The 12,740-nt window shown below is 46.2% G+C and overlaps 1 protein-coding gene and 2 long non-coding RNA genes across 5 annotated transcripts in view; 2 read left to right on the top strand and 1 right to left on the bottom strand.

The window, feature by feature from the left end:
• The window catches only part of LOC146765818 (uncharacterized), a 27,824-nt gene extending 25,918 nt beyond the window's left edge, over positions 1 to 1,906 (bottom strand). Inside the window, exons 1-2 of the long non-coding RNA XR_014949309.1 lie at positions 1,769 to 1,906; positions 361 to 455 (exon numbers count right to left, since the gene is read on the bottom strand). This is a non-coding gene — a long non-coding RNA (uncharacterized LOC146765818). The remainder of the gene's footprint in view (positions 1 to 360; positions 456 to 1,768) is intronic.
• The window catches only part of LOC146765819 (uncharacterized), a 10,280-nt gene extending 3,432 nt beyond the window's left edge, over positions 1 to 6,848 (top strand). Inside the window, exon 3 of the long non-coding RNA XR_014949308.1 lies at positions 209 to 6,848. This is a non-coding gene — a long non-coding RNA (uncharacterized LOC146765819). The remainder of the gene's footprint in view (positions 1 to 208) is intronic.
• A 3,160-nt stretch (positions 6,849 to 10,008) lies between these two features.
• Positions 10,009 to 12,740, top strand: part of TEX2 (testis expressed 2) — a 45,670-nt gene continuing 42,938 nt past the window's right edge. The window contains exon 1 of one of the 3 annotated variants that reach the window (XM_021537492.3): positions 10,009 to 10,161. The gene's annotated coding sequence lies outside the window, so the exon portion shown is untranslated. Of the gene's footprint in view, positions 10,162 to 10,185; positions 10,300 to 10,776; positions 10,915 to 12,740 lie in introns of those variants that run through there. The other 2 variants (XM_077787383.2, XM_085556696.1) reach the window with 2 other exon arrangements.

Below are 12,740 nucleotides of genomic sequence, written 5' to 3' on the forward strand. Positions count from 1 at the left end.
ATTAATAGATTAGCAATATATTTCTGTGTAATCCTGAAGGTATAAGAGTGGGAGATGAAATCAGGGTGTCCTTTGAGGCAATGATAAAAAATATAACAATTTTTTTCACTGAATGAAAACCAGAAGTGACCAGTGTGATGGTTCATTGTCCTCTGCTTACTGCCCTGATTTTTCTGTAGTTGTCTTTTTGTTTTAATGTTTTACTCAGGAGATGAAAGAAGATCTTGACATGAAGGCTCAGTACAGTGAAGAAAGAAAATTAGAAGATGAAAGAAAAGACAGAGGGGAATGAGCAGGGCTGGTGGCAAGAAATCCTCCTGACTGTGGAAGGTTTGGAAGAAACAACCCAAGTCCTCTTACCTTAACAGCTCCACACTTCTTGGTGTTGGTGCTGCTCTGGGGATGTGCTGCTGTGGCAGAATCAGTGTTCTGGAGGTGGCTTGTCCCAAACATTTCTGTGTTTATCATTGTCAGGTGACCAGTAGGAGAAACAGAAAATATATATGTTAACAAAAAGCCCAGCTGCAGGTAATGGCACCATTGACCCAGGTTTCTGCTGCTCCCATTGTGTCAGTCCTGGATGGGGATGTGGAGTCCTGAGGCACCAAAGGGCCTGTGTGATGCACCAGCCTGGGAATGTGTGCTTCAAAAGAAAACATCCTATTACACTGTTATTCAGCTGGCATAATCCAAGCCCTGTTGAGTGCTTGCAGGAGCTGTGACTGCTGAAATCACCTGTTTCCAGAAAGCACCATTAGCTCTTCATAGGGAGAGCTTGGCTGTAAATCCTGTGCATTGCCTTGTTTTTTATTCATTGTTTTACTACACACAGAGCCAAGTCTCCACTGACTTGTGACTGACACAATTTCACTTTGCAAATCAATGAGACACCACTACAAGGGCAGAAGAGTCTTTCCTGAGATCTTGTGTTGCTCAGAGCCCCGAGTGAGTGCAGTCCTCATGGAATTAACCTGAGCCAAACTCCTGAGTTCCCTGGGGCTCTCACCAGCCTCCCAGCCTGTCTCACAGTGGGATCTTCTGGAGTGGCTCAAACTCCAACCAGCTTAGGAAACTCTGCCTTGTGTGGGGAGAAGTGCTTCCAAGGGAATGATAAGGAGGGCTGCTGGTCTGTCCCAGGAGCAGAGGGGACAGAGAAGTTGACAAAGATAGGACAAAGATGGGAGCTTTGTCTTAAGTGGGCTGAATCATGGTATTACTGGAAGGGTGAACTTGGCATCCCTCCTTGGCTGTGAGAGTGTAATAGGAGAAAAAATTTCCAAGTCTATTAAGATGTGGTCAGAGTGTAAGTCAATTAATGAAAATTACAGCCACACAGGTTATTAAATTAACATCAGATTGTCAATAGGAAATATAGATTTCTTTTGAATAATTTAAATTATTTAAAGCATGATGAAAATCTCACAGTCTCCCATAATGCAAAGCTTAGGTTTTATTTTATTACTGTTTGAGGTTTTTTATATTTTTGTTGCATGCTGATTAAAGGAACAGGAGTTTTGAAGAGCATTCTTATTAGGAATGCTGAGAGCTGCAGCAGCTCTTAGGAGGCAAAAGCTCAGGGGTGGCTGGAGGTGAGCTGTGATTCTGCAGTGTGATCCATGGCAAAGCTGGAAGCACAGAAAGCCAAGGGTGAATGCAGCTCTTGCACACAAAATGATGGATCACATTTTCTGGCACTTCCTCAGGGCTGCCAGAACCACTCTAGATGGGCTTACAGCACACATTGGCACTGTTGAAAAACTGGTTCTACCTGAGAATGCTGTGTCTGAAACAGCCTCCAGATGGTCTGTTCACCCTGGCTGAGAGTCAGGGACCTTCAGGCAGCAGAGGGGGAATTTTCAGCCCCCTGAAGAGAGATTCACGTTCCTCCCAGGGACCAGTTGATCTCTGCAGAAGGATGGTATGTTCAGCATGACTGAAGGTATCAGCTGGTTCAGCCCTGGAGCCTCAGAACATCGTGTACACTGCAGAAATCCAGTTTAGTCATGGCTGGAGGGAGGCAAGAGCTGGTCTGTTAGAAACAACCTGACACATACCTGTACTTTGTCAAACAAGAAACACTGAAAGGCGTGTCTTTAACTATCATTTCCTTTTACTGTTTTTTTTTTTTCTTGAAGCTAATCTTTTTCCACTGAGTCGCTTCCTTTCTGACCGTTCCAGAGTGAATCACACAGCCCTACATGTCTATCTGTATTCCCAAGGGGACTGTGGAAAGCAAACCTGACTAATGTCCCCTGCAAGGAGAAAATGATAATTGATGCTTTTTAATTACAAGTTTCCTGCATTATGGACTAGTTTTTCAGCTTATAATCATTAACAGTATAATAGAGACTTAAGTAAATTGTTGCCTTTTCTTCTTTTATAGCTTATGTAGGTCAGATTTTCATGCGTAAGAGTTATTATCTCTGACACACTAATGAGAGCACTGACTGCTGACAAAGGTCACATCTGTGTTTTCTTTGTTGTATACAAACATGGAGAGAGCTGTGTGCTCCCCATTGCTGTGTCTTCTAGAGTCATTTCACTGGCCCAAAATCATTTGGTGCTCCTCACAAAGCACAAATCATAAAGCTGCTTTACACCTGCTTTATACTTATGTCAGTGAAAGATAAGGCTGAGGACAGAGGAGTGTCAGCATCATCATGTCCCCAGCACATGCATCCTTGGCTTTTCAAGATCTGTGCATTTGCAGTCAAAGGGATGAAGTTCCTGCCTTTCCATGAGGAAATGAATGGAGCTTTTAAGTCCTCTTTTTGACCAAAGCACTTAAAAGGTTTTATGCCCAGTAGATTGTTTCTAATAGCAGGGAAAATTGATCACTTAGGCCTTTTATTTACAGAGAAAGTACAAAACTCTGTTTCCTCTAAAATCAGAGGAATCAGGAATTCTCTTTCTCTGCAAGCTATTTCAATCATTTTAGCCAGCACTTATCCAGAAACACATTTTTTTATTCTCAAGGTTGTTCTTGTAGGGTTCATCTGGTTCTGCCTGGTTTGGAGACAAGGCTGCTCCTGTAGGAGCTGGGGTCTCCCTGTCACCCCAAGCACTGCCCTCCTGCCTGCATCTTCCAAGCCTATGTTTTCCATCTGGTAGAAACCTTGAATGCACCAACTTCTCCTCCATATTTTGCCTTTTGCCTTCTTAGGACAGCTGTTCCTCTTTCAGCTGCCTGCTTGTGTATGAGAACTTGGTTGTTTCTTATGCAAAACAATATCCATTGGAAGGCAGCATTAAACCTGTTTGGGCCTGGTAAGCTTTTTCCTGACTCTGTGTCAATTGGGGTTACACAGGCAGCATGTGGCATTGTCCTGAGGAAGAGTAAATCCTTTGCACACTTATTGTCAGTGACAAGGAGCAGGAATAAGTGATGGAACTGGGGCAAAATGAGGTTCTCACTGTCCAAGTGTTTTTACTCCATACTCCCCTACCAATAGAGAGGAATATCCCTTTGACCAAACAGCAGGATGCATTGCTAATAGCAATTTGAATTTCTCTGCATTCCCTGCCCTATTTATCATATTTAACCTTGGATTTATTTGTAGAGAACTGCTCAGAGAGTCTTGTTTAACAGAGGAAGAAACAGGAAGAAAGCCTGGACATGGCGTGTTTTCTTGCAATATTGCCCTGGATAGTTTCCAATCTGTTAATGGATGAACACTGACATCTAAACCATCCCCAGGGGAGGTTCAAGATCTATCTGACTTCACTAAGATGTTCCTAAATAGCTGTAACAAGCCTATACTTAAAGAGAAATAAATTTTGTTATTTTTGAAACATGGAGGTTTTGGAAGGCTTTGAATATCAAGATTAATTCTCTGTCTAAATGCAGTGGAAGGCAACACAGACTGGTGAGTCCCAGTCAAATCTGGAGGGTTTTAATATTGTCTGGAATCTGGATTTGATGTTCTAAAAGCTTAGACATGTTTAGTTTAGTTTTTATTCCAGTGCAGACTCTGCATGTACATATCAGATTCCTTAGTATATCTCATTGGATTCTTGTGGAAAACATATACATTATCCATCAGCACTTGAAATTTTGACTCAGGAATTATTGCTGGATAGAATACTGAGCAATATTTAATTGAAAGATTTAATGGCACTCTGAGAAAACCCCAAGGTCACATGGAGCCAGATGCTGCCTTGCTCAGCATGATGCTGCTTGCAGAAAGTGCCAATAGGGGATGGCTGCAGGAGCTGGAGAGAAGGGTCAGGGCACCTGGGCAGGTTTGGAGACTGGGTTATGCATCAGGTCATGAAAATTACACAGGGAAGGTGAGCAGAATATTCAGTGCCTCACGAGACACCTACCTGGCATGTCTGAGCTAAGAGGCTGCTCTGCACTCCAGTCTTGCCACTGAGAGTCCTGTTTGGAACCTGTCACTTTTCATTGCCTATAACAGATATCCTAAGGAGCACAGGTTCCTTATTTAGCCACATGAATGATTAGCACAGTGAGATGTTATTTGATAAATCTCCGTGCTGAGATCTTTCCCCTAAAGTGCTAAAGGAGAATGTGAAGTCCAGAACAAGAATCCAGTTGTGGAGGCACTGAGAACTTCTGGCTTTGCAAGCTGAGGGAGAATCTGTTGGAGAAATGGGCCAGGATGGAGCTGCCACTGGTGGTTGGCTGTAGGGGGAGCAGAGAAGGATTGAATCTTAGCTATGGTAATTTTGTGTTACTGCACAGGGAGTGCTCGGTCAGAGGCAGTTCTTTAACCTGGGAAAACATCAATCCTGTGTTTGCTTTCAAAGCTGGGCTCTTGTTTGTTCCAGGGTGTGTCTGCATCTTCATGTTCTCATTGTTTAAGCCCAGCCTCTCCAGCAAAGCTCATCTGGAAAAAGAAGTGTGAGTATGGGCCCCGAGGATGCTACTGCTCAGTGGAAGGTTACAAGTTACTGGCAGAGACAGAAGTTCCTCACACCTCTGTGAAGTTCATGTAAATAAAGGTTCTAGCAACTTTCAGGTTTGAAATTACAATGTCTAGAATAGCACAACAGCCTGAATTATATCAGCCTTATGAAAACAATGTATGTTTTTTACACCTTCAGAACATGGAAATGACCCTGACTACCTATGCCTTTTCTCCATCTCAGCTGGAAAAGCCAAAGTCAGTGTTTTATCCCTCTTTTGTAACTAAGGGTTCACCCCATGCTGCCATTTCTTATTCTGTTTCAGCAGGTATACATTCAGCTCTGGGTCAGGTGTTAATGCTCTCAGAACAAAGACATCTAAGCAAGATATGGCTATTTTTATGAGAGTGATGTTTTGATCTCATGCCAGCACAATCGAGGAACAATTCCCATTAAGTCTATTGATGTGAGTCTTTCCTTGAAGGGGACACTCAGAGAGCCTGAGTTGAATTATATTTTAAAGTATATTAGTTAAATTCTATTAAGACTTACGCAGATATTCATATTCAGAATTAAGTGGCATTAATCTGATTTAGTGTACTTTACTTGGAAAATGAAGAAAGCTAAATCAAATGAAGGCCACTTTAACTCTGAATAACAAAACTAACTCTTGTGACTTTCAAGTCACAGGTGTTATTAATTCAGATTAATTTTTCTGACTTTCCCTGTGAAGACAGGGGGCAATAAAATCACCAAAGACAGCCCAACCACATGTTCTCCTTCTGCCCCCAAAAAAACATTATAGACCTCCTGACAGTTGTTTTGGACTTGTGTATCTAAAAGCTGCTGTTCATTTCTAGTCTATAGTCAATGCTCTTTTTCTTTAACTAACCATTTAAATTAGGCCCATCAGTGTAGAACCACAGCATCTGTCCAGGCAGAACTAGGAAGGTGCTGCTGCCTGGTGTTAATGCTCCTGTGCATGTGGAAAACTTGCAGTGTATGTGGCTGATTTAAACACGTATCTTCAGCTGTTCTTTAATGTCAGAACTAAATTTACTTGTAGATTTAAAATAGGTGAATGATTTGGCAGTTGAAAGGTCAGGACACAGTGTTTATTTTGTGCTTTGCTTTCCCTGATTAACAGAAAATTTTCTGTAGCATCTGACATTATTGTCAAGGCCTTGTGGTGCAATCCCTGCACAGACAAACAGCAGCTGTAGAGCCACTGTATCCCCCAACCTTCCCCCAGCTTTGGATTTTGCCACAGTTGCACTCTGGAGTGCTCCAGCACTCAGCCACAATATCCTATCTCACCAAGGTCCCGGTGGAGGGAGGAGTATTGACTTCTCCACCATGTGCAGATCAGATTGCAGGCTTTTAGAGTTTTGTACATTTGCCAGGTACACTGAAATACAGATACCAGCTCATACAACCTTGCTGTGACTTTGGCAGCAGGCACGTGGCTATTCTGGGTGGCCCAGGGACACCAGTGATGGGTGGCATCGCTGCAGGTGTGCCCTGGCCACTTCCCCAGTGTGGATTCAGTGTCAGGGAGAGACAAACCCATGTGAGAACCATCCAGAACGTTTTGCAGGTCTGAGAGAAGCCAGTGCAAATTCCCAGCACTGAAACTGCCTGACCCAGGCTGCCCTGCAAAGCACCTTCCCTCGGACCAGCTCTGCCTCTGGGTGTCACCTTGGCTGCAGCAGCACACCTTGAGAGCTCTGCCCTGCACCAGCTGGCCTTGCTTTAGCCTCTCCTGTGAATCCACCTGAGCTCCTGGCAGCCACCAGAGGCTGTGCTGGACATGGCTGCAAACTGGAACCTCCTCTGGCTCTGGCAATGTGGCTTCTCTGAGTGCAAGGACTTGAGCAGCTGCATATAGCTGTTTCTCCACAGGTACTTGGGAGTCTAGAAGCAATAAATAAATAAGTAATAAATAAATAGGAAGGTCACAAAGGCAAATGAGGACTAAATTCCTGTAATTTTAAAATGTTTCTCTCCACCATTCTTTGGGATATTTTGAGACCTGCCTGCTTTTGTAATTGAGGAGTTATGAATGCTCTGGTCTTTTCCTACCTTAATGATTCTGTGATCTATCCTCAGCTGAGCTTTAAAAATGAAGCAGCACTAAAAAACCCCAAACCCCAGAATAATGTGCTTTAGCACAGGAAGCAAGAAGAGCTCAGAACTTCTGCAGTTCCCAGGGGGATTTTAGAAACTGAGAAGCAGATTTGGAGCCAGGCTTGGGGAGCTGATGGGGAGGCTCCCTGGGGAGGGTATGTTCAGGCTGTGCCCCTTTGTGCCAGCAAGGAGCCAGGCCCAGGGGCTGGGATCAGTGTGGGGAGAAGTGACGGGGTGGAGGACAGGATGGGCAGTTTCCAAGTTAGACAATTCGTATCCAAAGACAGCAGTGAAGCCACTGGCAGAGAAGGAATTTGAGAGGGGCTGAGAACACTCTCACTGGGGTGTTTGACAAGCAGAAGATGGGTCCACAAGAGCTGTGGAAGGAATGTGGCTTTCAGGAAGCTCATACTCCCCTCCATACCACAATCAGAGCCAGCTGAAGCACTGGGAAGCCAGTCCTTGTTGGGCTCTGTACACACTGGGTGGGCTGGAGCTTTGTTTGGGTTTTTCCATGCTAAGCTTCTTTCTGCTGTGTTTAATGTTGCACTGGTAACAACCAAACAAACCAACAGTAAAGCTGCTCTCACACACACAACCCTGTGTTTGCCAAGATTCACACGTTCAGGCTCAGCTGCTGCCTCATTCCTCTTAAAGCTTCTCAGCATAAAATTGCAAGCAGGGCTGTCCTGCAGCTCTCAGGTCTTCCCCAGGACTTGTGAAAACTATGTAGAATCCCAAAGCTCATGTAATGTTCTTTTCTCACTAAAGTAGAGGCTTTAAACTGCCCTGAGCTGTGAAATTCTGAGGGGGGCATTATAGAGAAATGAACTGAGCTTCGTAGTAGCTCTGTGGGAGAAATATTACCTATTATTTTACAGCCTGCTCAAGCACTGCTTTTAAAGGTATTTAAATGTCTCCCTCACATATTCCAAAAGATTAAAGTAACTCTTTTCAAAAGCAGCTCCTGACTGTAGATACCTGTTTCTAGAGCCTGCAGGCTGCTGCTTCTCAGAATGACTGTACACCTATACATGGGATAGGGAAGTATTAAAAATAAATAAGCATTACTTTATTCTCTTTCTTTTTGTAGGATAGGTGGAAGGTAAATAATCCAAGAAAAGGATTTACTCTTACAGCACTAAGTGATTCAAATATTCTGAGATTTTTCCTTTTGCCCCACTTCCACCTGACTGGGAATTGATTTTGTAAGAGGATTCCCATGAAGCCCAGAGCGTGGTGCCCTGGTCAGACACAGCTTGTGCCCAGTTTTTCCCAGAGGCTGCCTCCAGCCTTTCCTCAGCACATACCATGCTATGGAAGAAGCCTGTGCTGAGGACCAAACTCCAGGTGCACAAATATTTATCTTGAGGTCAGGAGTTTTAGTCCACATGTTGCCTAAGTTACATGCAAAGTGAGGGCAGAAAAAGCTTCAGAGATTCCAGTGAGTCGCTTGTAGTTTAATACAGCCAAAACCAATCCATCAGCTACAGCTTCAGCTGTAGGCTCTGTTCCTGCAGGGAAAACCTGTTGTTAAGGAAACAACCATTAGCTTATCTCCAGACTCTGGAAACATTAACATCAGCTTTGTATAAGGATTCAAAGGTCTTCCTAGATACAAGAACAGCCATGAACAGAAACATGTCTGAGATGAATACGTGTATCTGTATTTCAAACAGAATGTTGTCTTTTTCATAAAAAAAATCAAGACTAAATTGAGGTTCTGCAGTGACACTCAAATTGTGCAGTCTTTTGCCTGGTTCCTTCAGTTCCTTCAGCTGTGAGCCTTAAGACTGCTGAGTTTAGTGCTTGGACATCCAACAGCTTGAAGGCTCTGACCATCCATTTGGTGAGCTCAGGCCATTCCTCACTGAAGCAGATTTTGACAGGTGCTGGCTGCTCTCAGTAACTCTGGTTTTCTATTACAGGCAGGAATCCTGCTTTTTAAGACAGAACTCAAGATGCCTGTGAATAAGTCACTTCCACAAGCACTGAAGTGCCATTTAATGAGAGAAGCAGTCTGAGTGATACCTGCACCTACTTCTCACCTAAACTGTAACCCGTGCTATGTACCATATTTATACTGCCTGGTGCAAGAGCACCCCAGACCTCAGCGCAGCTACAGCTGCAGATAACATAGGAAACTGTTTGAAAATTAATAATTTATATTTAACTGTTTGCAATGGCTAATTTGGAATAATTTGAATTCTGCTCACATATCCCACTAAATGTTGGTTAGTAAATAAACTTTGTCCCATCACCTCATAAAGTACCAGAAATTTAAAGACTGGTATGAAATAAAGAGTCTGAAAGATCTTGCAGGATTCTTTATGTTTTAATTCTGACTGAAAATATTAAAGAGCAGATAATTGGCACAACCAAATTAACCTAAGGGTTGACTGAAGAAACCTGGGCCAGCATCAGTCTGATCCAGTGTAATGCTGTAATGTCATCATTAACTGCCTTCAGAAGCAGGAGCAATTAAGTAAAGGGTAAAAGCAGTAGAAAGGCTGTAATTTATTGCATAAGACCATTATTGAGAAAACAACCTTTTGACACAGAGAATTATTTTTTTTTTCTCTGTCTGCTGCAAATTGGGAAATATGAAGGGTAAATAAAATGACCTCTGCCAGGGCATGTTTCCTGGGATAAGTGCCTGCTCGGTGAGGGAGCCGATAATTTTGGTCTATGTCTGCAATGTTGCGATACCAACCAGCTTCCCCGCGCCTGGCCGCGCACACGCTTCCTGCCGCAGCCGCTCCCTCAGCGATGTCCGCGGCGAGCCCTGCGCGGAGCCCGCGACACGAACGGGCCCGGCGGATTACCGGGGCGCCCGGCAGCGGCTGGAGCCGCGGGGCTCCTCGCCCTGGGGCCGTTCCGGCCGTCATCACCACCGGCCGCTGGAACACCGGCTGCGCCCGAGAGACGCGCAGGGCCGCTCCCGCTGCCCGGGCTGCCCCCGTCCCCATCCCCGTCCCCGTCCCCGTCCCTCTCCGCCCCCGCCCGCCCCGCTCCGTCCCGCCCCGTCCCGCCCCTCGGGCCGGCGCTGCGGCGGCTCGGGCAGGCCCGACCCCCGCGGGGCCCGGATTGGCGGCGCCGCCGCCTCCCGCCGCTGCCGCCGCCCGGCGCGGGCAGGAGCGGCCAGTGCCATGAGCCGCGGCTGAGGTGAGGGGCCGGGCAGGGCTGAGGGCTGAGGCGAGGGGCCGGGCAGGGCTGAGGCGAGGGGCCGGGCAGTGCCCGAGGGCTGAGGCGAGGGGCCGGGCAGTGCCCGAGGGCTGCGGTGAGGGGCCGGGCAGGGCTGAGGTGAGGGGCCGGGCAGCGCCGTGAGGGCTGCGATGAGGGGCCGGGCAGGGCTGAGGCGAGGGGCCGGGCAGCGCCCGAGGGCTGAGGCGAGGGGCCGGGCAGCGCCCGAGGGCTGCGGCGAGGGGCCGGGCAGTGCCCGAGGGCTGCGGCGAGGGGCCGGGCAGGGCTGAGGCGAGGGGCCGGGCAGTGCCCGAGGGCTGAGGCGAGGGGCCGGGCAGTGCCGTGAGGGCTGAGGCGAGGGGCCGGGCAGTGCCCGAGGGCTGAGGCGAGGGGCCGGGCAGTGCCCGAGGGCGGCCGGCGGCCCCGCGGGCTGCGGGCAGGGCGGAGCGCAGGGGCCGAGGGCGGCGGGCGCGCCGGGCCGCGGCGGCTCCCGGGGCCGGGCAGGGCGGATGGCGGCCGGGGAGAGCCGGGAGCCCGCGGGGAGCGGGGCCGGGCCGGTGCGGGGCTGGGCGGGATGGAGCCGCTCGTCCTCGGCGTTTGCCGAGCCGGGGGTGCCGCTGGGCAGGAGCTGCCGGAGTACGAGCGACACCTTAAAAACAAGCCACAGGGGAGGCGGCGGCGGTCGCTCCTGCTGAAACCGGGGGAGAATTTTTCAGTTGGCTTTTACCACTAAAGGCGAGAGGTTTCCTGTCTACTAAAATTGTTTCCTCTCTCTTGCCCTAGCTGTCAGCTCCTTGCTTTCTGCTTATCTTAATTTTCAGTGTCATCTGTGTTATCTTCATTGCAGTTCAGGGGCTAAAACGTGTCCTGTGTCTCTTCAGCGTATGCTAAAGTTCCTTCTAAATGCTTCTGCTGAACTTCATGGTGGTTTCTATCTGTCAGCAAATGTCTTGAGGAACTCCTGACCATAATTTTGGGAAATGAAGTACACAGCGGAGGTTAATTTAAACTTTTGTATGCCACTGAATTATTATAACCATAAGATAAACTAGCATAAGTCTTCAGTGCTGTAAGATTATCTTCTGTTAAGATGCTTTGTCATACTTCTCTTTCAAGTTGATATTGCCCGTGTAACTCCGGAAAAATAAGGCATGATCACAATTTCAGGGGTATATATTTTCACAAGAAGATGTTGGTTTTTTAGTGCTAAAATAACTTAATATTCCTAAATTGAATAAAATTTAGGCAGTATGAGTACTCTGTTTTGATTTTCTTGGAGCTGAAAATGTGCTAAATGAGAGGTAAAAGGACTTTATCTTAATGCTTAAATGGTAAACTAGTGATTTGTGGTGTTAAAATTGACCCTTAAAGACTCTGACATGATGCTGTTTTATGATTTATGGGAGTTACTGTTCTGTCCGACTTCACAGCTGATCCAGCGAGGTGCTGTGTTATGGGTGGTGTATTAATTATGCTCTAAGTAGGTGCTGAGGCTTGAGGTGGTGTTTTTAAAGCAGTGCAGGGTGCTTTTTCCCTTGAGTAAAAGACCAAGAAATTGATTCTGCGCTCAGAGATGTCTTACACTGGAGTTTGCTGGGTATGATACTGCCTAGGAGTTGTACTGGCAAGCTGAACACTTCTGTTGTGAACGACACTTCTGGTCCATGCAAAAAACTTACTAAAATGACCTATTTCAGGAAAAAAAAAAAGATGATTGAATAAAATCAAAAGTTAAAACTTTAAGAAGGACATGGCCCAATAGTGTGTAATAATGGCATACTTCTTTTTGTGTGATAACAGCTCTTAAGACTTCCAGCTTTTAATACTAAATGCTTAGTTGTTTCTAACTAAAGAACTTCTAAACCAACTATTTTCCAAAGTAAAGAATGTGGAGCAGGAAGGTTGGACATAATGGGTAATGCCAGTAATTTCTCTGTTGTGGTAGGTGTGTAAACAAAGTAATGGGAGATAATGAAACTCACTTAGCAAATAAAGGGCTGATATAACTGAAATACATTTAAAGTCATGGAGCTAGAGGACCGAGGATGCAGTGTTGCATTCCAACAGCTTTTTAGTTGATCGATTTGGGGTCTGTGCTGCTCTACCCCTGCCTTCTGTGCCAACCCAACCTATTTGCTGTGATGAAATCAGGTTTCTCTTGTAGCAGTCTGAAAGGCCACCAGAGTTACACTGTGTGGGTGAAGGTGACCAGTCACAGGCATGGCACTGGGCATAGGTAAGGACACGTTCCCTGGTCCTGCTCTCCAGGACTGAGCTTTAGCCAGTTTCTGCCCGTGAGATGAATAAATTGTGGTGCTGGGCGTGCAGAGTGTAACTGACACCTGCCCAGGAGCTGAGGAAAAATGAAGGCTGTTCGTTAGGATAAACTGTGGGTTCCAAAAGAATGGAGGACAGGATAAGTAAATTCTGGTCTTAAATACAGTTTTGGAGCTTGGAAAAGTCCCTCAAATCTCTGGATTTTTATTATTTTTCTTTGGTAAGCTAGAAATTGTGGTATCAGATGTCCACAGTAGTAATGCTAATTCAGTATACTCTAAAAC

Source organism: Lonchura striata, chromosome 18 (assembly GCF_050655825.1).
Source record: "Lonchura striata isolate lonStrDom1 chromosome 18, ASM5065582v1, whole genome shotgun sequence".
NCBI classification, from domain to species: Eukaryota; Metazoa; Chordata; class Aves; order Passeriformes; family Estrildidae; genus Lonchura; species Lonchura striata.